The sequence below is a fragment of the Aristolochia californica genome, unplaced genomic scaffold (assembly GCF_029961685.1).
Source record: "Aristolochia californica isolate CCGP_79_NKW_82.1479 unplaced genomic scaffold, dmAriCali1.0.hap1 SCAF_4, whole genome shotgun sequence".
Taxonomy (NCBI): Eukaryota; Viridiplantae; Streptophyta; class Magnoliopsida; order Piperales; family Aristolochiaceae; genus Aristolochia; species Aristolochia californica.
The window spans coordinates 8,209,229-8,218,780 of record NW_027182103.1 but is presented as its reverse complement, the minus strand read 5'-3'; the positions used below and the strand labels follow the sequence as shown (position 1 = coordinate 8,218,780).

General features: G+C 40.2%; 1 non-coding gene across 1 annotated transcript; it reads right to left on the bottom strand.

Moving 5' to 3' along the window:
• Positions 1–2,976: 2,976 nt before the first annotated feature.
• On the bottom strand, positions 2,977–3,083 carry LOC137964322 (small nucleolar RNA R71). Its single transcript, XR_011115519.1, has one exon. It is a non-coding gene; the product is annotated as a small nucleolar RNA R71 (small nucleolar RNA).
• Positions 3,084–9,552: the final 6,469 nt, after the last annotated feature.

Genomic DNA, 9,552 nt, shown 5'->3' with positions numbered 1-9,552 from the left:
ATCATATAGTTTTGTATTTTATAGCTTCAAATATTTGTTAGTTTTGAAAAAGACTTGGCTGGTTTTCAAGAAAAAAATGGTTCTTTTGTAAGTCATAATGTCTGGATCATCAAATACATCCTCTTTCTCTACATATGCTAATTTCAGCAAAGGTGATCCCTTGAGGATTACTACAATTCCACTTAAAGGCTTGAGTAAGTACTTGTCTTGGTATCAATATGTGAAAAAAATTTCTGATTACTAGAGACATTGTTGATCATATAATTTGGCCACCTATGCATGTGGATCAGGAGTGATTGAGGGAAGACACTCTAGTTATTAACTGGTTAATTAATAGTATGGAGGAACACGTGGCAAACATTGTGGTGCACCAAGGGATAGCCAAAGCAATTTGGGACACATGTTTTGAATTATATTCTACCCCTAATAGTCTACAAAAGATGTATAATATTTTTAGGAGATGTGCAACACAAAGTTTAAAGACATACTTCATGAGTACTTTTCAAGATTCAGAGCACTGCCACAAGACTCATAGGTTACAAAACCATATGTACTTGATATTGCCACACAAGAAAAGCAGACGGAAGACCTGGTCTCATCTATATGTCGTGCTAATTGATAGATGTCATATTCTGACATCAAAACTAGGTTAATTATAATAGAATAACCTTTATAATTGTGTTATAGGTGGTTACCTATCGGTTTTCAAATGAAATAAGCATTTATTGAATTTGGCATTAATCACTGTCGATATTGCATATTTCTCTCTCCTGAATTATATTTCATTATTTTTTAGTCTTATTTCTTCCTGAAATGCTTTTTATAGATTCAATTATGGAATTTCAGGAGAATTTGGGTGGAGAAGAAGATATTTACCAAAATGCCCTTAGTGAAATGGAGGTAATTTCTAGGGCAAATCGTTTTAAAATAAGAAAAATCATATTTAAAGGAAAGGGAAGCGTCGAACGAAGAGGGGAAGGCAGCGTGAAGAGAAACAGAAACGGAGACCAAAACAGAGGTTTTTTGACCGAAAACAAGGGAGGACCCGAGAGGAGTTCCCCACCGTCGTTCGCCGGGCCAATATCTTCTGCCGCGCCACCGTCATCCACCGCCGTCTACTCCCGTCTAGCAATCGAGAACAAACCCGAGGAGAGCTCGAGAGAGTTTCCATCGAGGTGAGTTCGACAGTCGTCACTCGCCAGACCGAGAAGTGATCCGAGAGGGCTTCTCCGGTGCAACTTCCGCTTTCCGACCATCCTCCGGCGTCGGTTACATATTTCCGACCATCCCGGAGCTATTCCGATTCCAACCGAGACTCGAGAGAACCGGTTAGAGAACGTCAGCTCTGTTTCGTTCTTCGCCGGACGTTCCCTCCATCCGTCGGCTTCCAACCTTCGTCGCCGGCGTCGTCTCTACCTCCGGCCACTCACTCTTGCCAACCTGAAGCCATTGATTTCTGGAAATTGCAGCACCCGTGAGAACGAGTTGCTGCCCGAGCGAGAGGAGGAAGAAGGGGAGTAATTCGTCATTATTGAATTTAATTTTTCATATAGTTTGAACTTAGGTTTTGAATGTTAATTGAATCTGATTTGATAATTAAGGTTTATTTAAGATTTGTTTTCTTGATATTTGATTAAATTAGCTAATTAGGGTAAGATTATAGTTGAGGTTGGATTTTGGTATTTTAATCCGATTTCTGTCTTTAACTCTAGGCGCCCGAGAGGAGCTAGACGCAAGGATTGAGAATCCGGATTCGTGGTTACGTGGCGCTCGAGAGAGGCACGAATCACGGTAAAATCCAAAGTTGATAATTTTAGCATCATCACAATAGGAAATTGATTCTCTGCATTCTATTGTAATCCGATCTTTGTCATTAACTCTAGGTGCCCGAGAGGGGCTAGACGCAAGGGTTGAGAATCCGGATTCGTGGTTACGTGGCGCTCGAGAGAGGCACGAATCACGGTAAAATCCAGAGTTGACGTTTCCTGTTGTGCAAGTAGTTAATTAAATTATTGCTTGATAATTTAGGATATAATTAGTGTTTAGTTCAGATTAATTCATCATATTTGGTTAGGCTAGTTGACTGAAAAATACACAAAATTCAATCCTCCCTGTGGATATGACCCTCGCTTACTGCTAGATTACATGAACGATTCGTACGCTTGCGAGGTATAAAAGTCGATGTAACTAAAATTCTACATCAAGTTTTTGGCGCCGTTGCCGGGGAGGCACGTATTAAGCGTATTTCTTTGTTCTCCATAGTCTTAGGTTAGATTTTTTTATTTTTTTATTTTTATTTTATTTTTATTTTATTTTTATTTTTATTTCTATTATTTTATTTTATTTTATTTTAGAATTTTAGTTTGGTATTTTTTTTTGGAATTATTTTTATTTCTTCTAGTTAGTTCATATTTTTAGTAGCGAGTTTGTTAGCTTAATTTGATAGTTCATTTTGTTTCTTTTTGTGTTTTTATGCATGGGCGCCGCTCCCTAGGTGGACCATTAACTCCCTTTGTTGAAGAGGTAGAACATATTTGTAGGAAAACACCCGAAGTCAAGTTAGGAGCTACCATGGCCAATCAGGGCGAACCATTACAGTTACCTGCAGCAGGTGATCGTTGAGCCCTGAGGGATTATTCTATCCCATCCCACTTCACATCACCTTCTTGCATTATATTGCCACCCACTACTGCCGCCAGTTATGAGTTGAAACCGGGTGTGATCCAACTCCTCCCTACATTCTATGGGTTGGAGAAGGAGGACCCATATTACCACATCAAGGAATTCTTAGATATTTGTGCAACTTTTAAATTCCAGAATTTCTCAGATGACTCTATCCGGTTAAGACTTTTTCCATTTTCACTTAAGGATAAGGCCAAGTCGTGGCTTAATTCCTTAGAGGTGGGCAGCATTACTTCATGGGACACATTAGTCACGAAATTTTTGTCCATGTACTTTCCCATTCAGAGAACTACAACCCTCAGGAGAGAAATCTCCAACTTTATGCAACAGGAGGGTGAACACTTTTATGAGGCTTGGGAGAAATGGAAGGATTTGATCCGTAGGTGTCCGCATCATGGGTTTGAGAAATGGCATTTAGTGCAATACTTTTATCAAGGTCTTACACCTCAGGTTAGATCCATGGTAGATGCAACGAGTGGTGGGAGTTTGATGGGTAAGAGTGCTAGTGAGGTGTGGGACTTCTTTGAAACGTTGAGTGATCAATCTCAGCAATGGGGTTCATCATTTAATGTTGATAGGAGATCCCACGAAGCCAAAAGAGGGGGTCTTTACGAGGTTAGTGAAACACCCATGCTCATGGCCAAGATTGAAGGGTTGACTAGAAAAATTGATGCCCTTATGGTGTCCAAGAGTTCACCTTCTCCTAACCCATCTACTGTTTGTGCCATATGCTCTGTTTCATCTCATCCCACACAAATGTGTCCATCTAGTTCATCCTACCCAGAGCTCATTGAGGACTTGAATGCAGTTCAGAATTTTCATAGACCGAACCGGAATGATCCTTTTTCAGAAACATATAATCCGGGTTGGGCTAGGCACCCAAATTTCTCATGGTCCAAGGGCCCACAGGTTGGGGGTCCTCCAGGGTTTACTCAACCCCAAGCTCCGCGCCCACACTTCACTCAACAACCATTGATTCCACAAAAACCTTCACTTGAGGATACACTTCAATTATTCATGTAGAATACACAGTCCTCCATTGCTAAACTTGAAATGCAAGTGAGTCAGTTGGCCAGCCACATTAGTGAACAAGCACAAAATAGACTCCCGAGTCAAACCATTCCTAACCCCAAAAGCACACATGAGAGTGAGTTGAGTTCCAAACCCCACCATGAGCAAGCCAAAGCCATAACCACCCTTAGGAGTGGTCGTGAGTTGAACAATGGGGTAGGGACCACTAAATCTAATGAGTCAAAGGATGACAATAGGGACACATCATTGAGTGAAGAACCTCCAAGTTCTCCACAACAGCCAAGCAGATCCCTAACCAAGTCCCATTAGCTCCTTATCCGCAGAGGTTATCGGGCCCACCTAGGAAAGGAGATAGCATGCATAAAACGTTGGAACTGTTTAGTAAGGTTCACATTAACATTCCAGTTCTTGATGCTATTAGGCAAGTGCCTGCTTATGCACTATTTTTGAAAGACCTTTGTACACAGAAGAGAAAACAACATGTTAACAAAAAGGTCTTTCTTACTGAGAATGTAAGCTCAATTCTGAAGCATAACACTCCTCCTAAAGTTAAAGATCCTGGATGTCCCACAATTTCATGTGTCATTGGTGAACATACCATCCAGAGAGCTCTTCTTGACTTAGGGGCAAGTGTGAATTTGCTTCCTTTCTTTGTGTACCAGCAATTAGGTTTGGGGGAATTGAAGCCTACTCCCATCACACTTCAACTAGCTGACCGTTCTGTCAAGATACCACGAGGAATAGTTGAAGATGTTTTGATAAAAGTGGACAAATTTCTGTTCCCGGTTGATTTCATTGTTCTTGATACAGAACCAGTAGTCGATGTGACCAACCAAATTCCTGTCATCCTAGGACGTCCCTTTTAGCCACATCTAATGCTATCATTCATTGTAAAAGTGGTGAGTTGGAGTTGTCTTTTGGAAATTTTAAGGTCTCATTGAATGTATTTAATGTCGGGCACCACCCACTTGAGTATGATGATCTGAGTCCTGCATTTAATATAGAAACTGTTATGCTTGATAACGAATCCACTCTTGAATCTTTTGAGTCTTGCATAACATCTTTAGACATGGACTATTTTGATGAGGAAACATATTTCCGAGAGGTTAATTCTTTACTCAATTCTGTACCTCTGTTGGAGGAAGCTTATGAGGTTATCATAACTGAACATCCACATGATCTTCCTCTTGACTTGGATAAACCTCTTGAAACTTCTAAGCTAGGCCTTAAGCCACTTCCTCCCACATTGAAGTATGCGTTCTTGGGACCCATGAACTCATTACCAGTCATTATTTCCTCTTATTTGAGTACTGAGCAGGAGGAACAATTGACTGAAGTTTTACAAGCACACAGAGAGGCATTGGGGTAGACTCTTGATGCCTTAAAAGGGATTAGCCCCTCCATATGCATGCATCGTATTTATTTGGAGGAGGGGACTAAAGCCTCACGTGAGATGCAACGTAGGTTAAATCCCCATATGCTGGAGGTTGTGAGAGAAGAAGTCATCAGGTTGCTTGTGACAGGAATCATTTACCCTATTTCCGATAGCACCTGGGTGAGTCCAATTCAAGTTGTCCCTAAGAAAGGGGGGATAACGATAATGAAAAATGAGAGTGGTGAATTGATTCCCACAAGAACTACCACCAAGTGGCGTGTCTGCATTGACTATAGAAAACTTAATTCCGCCACTAGGAAGGATCACTTCCCACTACCTTTCATTGATCAGGTACTAGAGCGATTGGCCGGCCACAATTTTTATTGCTTCTTAGATGGATACTCCGGCTACAATCAAATTCCCATTGCTCCAGAAGACCAGGAAAAGACCACATTCACGTGTCCGTTTGGCACCTATGCTTACAGTTTGGTTTATGCAATGCGCCAGCCACTTTCTAACGGTGCATGATGAGTATCTTTTCTGGCATGATTGGTGAATTTTTAGAGGTCTTTATGGATGATTTTTCTGTGTTTGGCTCTAGTTTTGATACATGTCTGCACAATCTTTCACTCGTATTGTCTCGTTGCATTAAGTCCAATTTAGTCTTGAATTGGGAAAAATGCCACTTCATGGTGAAAGAAGGAATTGTTTTAGGATATGTAGTGTCTGAGCGGGGTGTAGAAGTGGACAAAGCTAAGGTTGACCTAATTGCCAATCTGCCACCACCTACTTCTGTGAAGGGGGTGCGTTCTTTCCTTGGCCATGCTGGGTTCTATAGGCGTTTCATTAAAGACTTTAGCAAAATTTCTCGTCCTTTGACGAATTTACTTGCTCAAGATGTTGCTTTCGCCTTTGATGATGCCTGTATTCATGCTTTTGAAACACTGAAGAAATGTTTGTCCACTGCACCCATTGTCCAACCCCCTATTTGGTCTTTGCCTTTTGAGTTGATGTGTGATGCCTCTGACTATGCATTGGGGGCTGTTTTGGGGCAAAAGACGGATAAAATGCCCTGTGTCATTCAATATGCTAGCCGAACTCTTCATGATGCTCAATTGAATTACACTACCACTGAGAAGGAGTTGCTAGCTGTTGTGTTTGCCTTGAAAAAATTCAGATCATATCTGTTAGGGTCAAAGGTTATAGTGTTCACTGATCATTCTGCTTTGAAGTACTTATTATCCATCAAGGACACTAAACCTCGCTTGATTAGATGGATCTTGCAATTGCAAGAATTTGACCTTGAGATTCGAGATAAGAAGGGTTGTGAGAATGTTGTTGTTGATCATCTATCTAGGATCTGTGTAGTACCTCAGGAAGGATTCCTTCCTTTAAATGATTCCTTCCCTGATGAACAACTTCTCCAAGTATCCCAGTTGTCTTGGTTTGCTGACATAGTCAACTATCTTGTAACTCATAAGATTCCTGATTATTGGAGTAAACAAGATAGGTTGAAATTCTTTTCCCAAGTCAAACATTTTTTTTGGGATGACCCTTATTTGTTCAAGGTGTGTTCTGACCAAGTCATTAGGCGTTGTGTACATGAGCAAGACTTTGCCAACATTCTTGAATTTTGTCATTCCCACGCATGTGGTGGACATTTTGGTGCTAGAAAGACAGCGGCTAAAGTCTTGCAATGTGGTTTCTATTGGCCTTCATTATTTAGAGATGCCCATGAGTTTTGTCAGGTGTGTGATAAATGCCAACGAACTGGTTGTTTGTCTAGGAAGAACATGATGCCTCTTAACCCCATTCTTATTGTTGAATTGTTTGATGTGTGGGGTATTGACTTCATGGGTCCTTTTCTTGTCTCGTTCGGCTATCAATACATCCTTTTTGCTGTTGAATATGTCTCCAAATGGATTGAAGCTATATCATGTAAGACAAACGATCACAAAGTGGTGGTAAAGTTTTTAAAAGAAAATATCTTTAATCGATTTGGTACCCCGAGAGCGATCATCAGTGATGGGGGATCTCATTTTTGTAACAGAGCATTTGAGACCTTATTGAAGAAATATTCCATCACTCATCGGGTGTCCACTCCGTACCACCCACAAACTTGTGGTCAAGTGGAAATCTCTAATAGGGAGATCAAACGGATTTTGGAGAAGTCAGTTCGCTTTGATAGGAAAGATTGGTCCACTCGATTGGACGATGGTTTATGGGCCTATCGAACCGCTTATAAGACTCCTATTGGGATGTCTCCATTTCGCCTAGTGTTTGGCAAAGCATGTCATCTACCTGTTGAGCTTGAGCATAGAGCTTATTGGGCCATTAAGGCTTTCAAGTTTGATTTAACTCAAGCGGGTGAGGAGAGAAAGTTGCAATTGAATGAGTTGGAGGAGATACGTCATGATGCTTATGAGAATGCCAAACTGTATAAGGAGCGAACAAAGCTTTTACATGATAAATCTATTTTTCGCAAGTCTTTTACTGTTGGGCGGAATGTTTTACTTTATAACTCACGATTGCATTTGTTTCCAGGGAAGCTAAGATCCAGGTGGTCCGATCCATTTGAAGTTACACAGGTGTTTCCTCATGGCGCTATTGAGATCCGCAATCACGGAGATGGGTCGAGCTTCAAAGTTAACGGTCAGAGGCTCACACCATATCTTGAGAATATCCCCACACCGGAGGAAGTGATGGTGATTTTCTTGGAGGAACCTGTCATTTCATCTTGAATGCGTCAGAGTCTTGCTTACGAGTATAAACTTAGCACACTGTGGGCAATCCCCACATTTCTATCCCTTTGTACATTACAGTTTTATTTTTATTTTATTTTTTTGGTTTATTCATACTCTCTTGCCAGCTGAGAGCATAAATGGTTCCGGTAGTCGATGACCAGACTTTTGGTCCCTAGTTTGAGAGGTCTGTACTCAAACAACCGTTCTGGGATTGACCAGTTCGATCTTGAAGTATTGAATGAAAACCTTATGGTGAGTAACTTAAGGATTTGTGTTCAGCGCGTGATTCCTGCTGCCTTCAGTGGCCAGTCACACGGAGATTTCTTCAAAGTGTGATGTGGGATAGCGGTTTCATCTACGGATGATTACCTACGGGTACGGCTGATACGAGTAAACCTTCTTTGAGGGAGACTATGTATCATTCCTGGGGGTCTTTATTATTTTTTTTTTGTAGTCGTTTAGTTATAGTGTTTTAACTTTTCCCCATTGAGGACAATGTCAGGTTTAGGTTTGGGGGGGGGGGGGGGGGGGGGGAACGACTCTTTTATGTCTTAGCAATAATTTTCGTTCGATTTTTGTTCATGGTTTTCAAATTACTCCTCTTAGTATGTGGTTAACATTAGTAGAGTTAAAATAAGTTGCTCAAATGTTTTTCAAAAATTTTCGTAAATTTGTGTAGAATATGCCTATTAGAAATCTGATATCATTTGTTGTGATTCATGAGAATTCAGTGGGATAACTTACTATTGCATTAGACTTGGAACTTAGTTGCAAAAGAGAACATGTAAATCTAGTGTTGATCTATGTTAGTCTGAATAGTCTTGTATGCCTGTTTGAACTCAATCTTATACCTCAGTGAAATTCCTTGTTGTAATGTATGAATACGAAGGGAAATGCTCTTGCTTGCAAAAGACAGATAACTTCAGAAACAGCTTGGGCAAACCCAGGGACATGCACCAGAACAGTCGGTTACTTAAAAATAAGTGCATGTGCAGTGAAGACGAATACAAAATGGTGGTAATACCAAAAGTATTCAGTGAAACAAAAATTACGCTGGTAATAGCAAAAGTGCACTGGTAATAGCATAAAATGGTTTTAAATCTGGAAGCAATGAGTTTCTTTACTTTGAAGATGAATTGTAATTTGAAAGAAGTTGCAAGTCAAGATTGAAATTGGTATATTTCTTCTGTGAGTTTGTCAGACAACAAGCTTACTCTACTATTTTCTCTTAATTGTGATGTGACCAAGATTTTATTGTTATTTGTTGCCTCTGTGTTCTGTTGAAGTAATAGGTTATGGGTCACATTGGTTCAAGTGGAGTAACAATGAGTGTATTTGGATTGATAATAGGCTATATTTTACACAGGTTTTAATATTTCACAAGATCTCATATGAACTTCAGATATTTTACGATACTAAGTGTTAGTCATATGCTAATGAGGAGTAAATTTTCTTCAGTTTTTCTTTTTATATTATTGATTTAGATGAATTTTGTGGGTAAATTCCATGCAAACCCTCACGAGATATAACTCGTCCACTACTGCAGAGTAGGGGTTTAACGGCTTGTTGCATGCGCTAAATGCAATCGTGCTCCCTACGAAAGTGGCATTTTGTTTTCCTAGGCTTAATTTTGGTTCGATTGTTGTTTTGCTAGGGACTATCAAAGATTTAGGTTTGGGGGTGTGATAGATGCCATATTCTGACATGAGAACTAGGTTA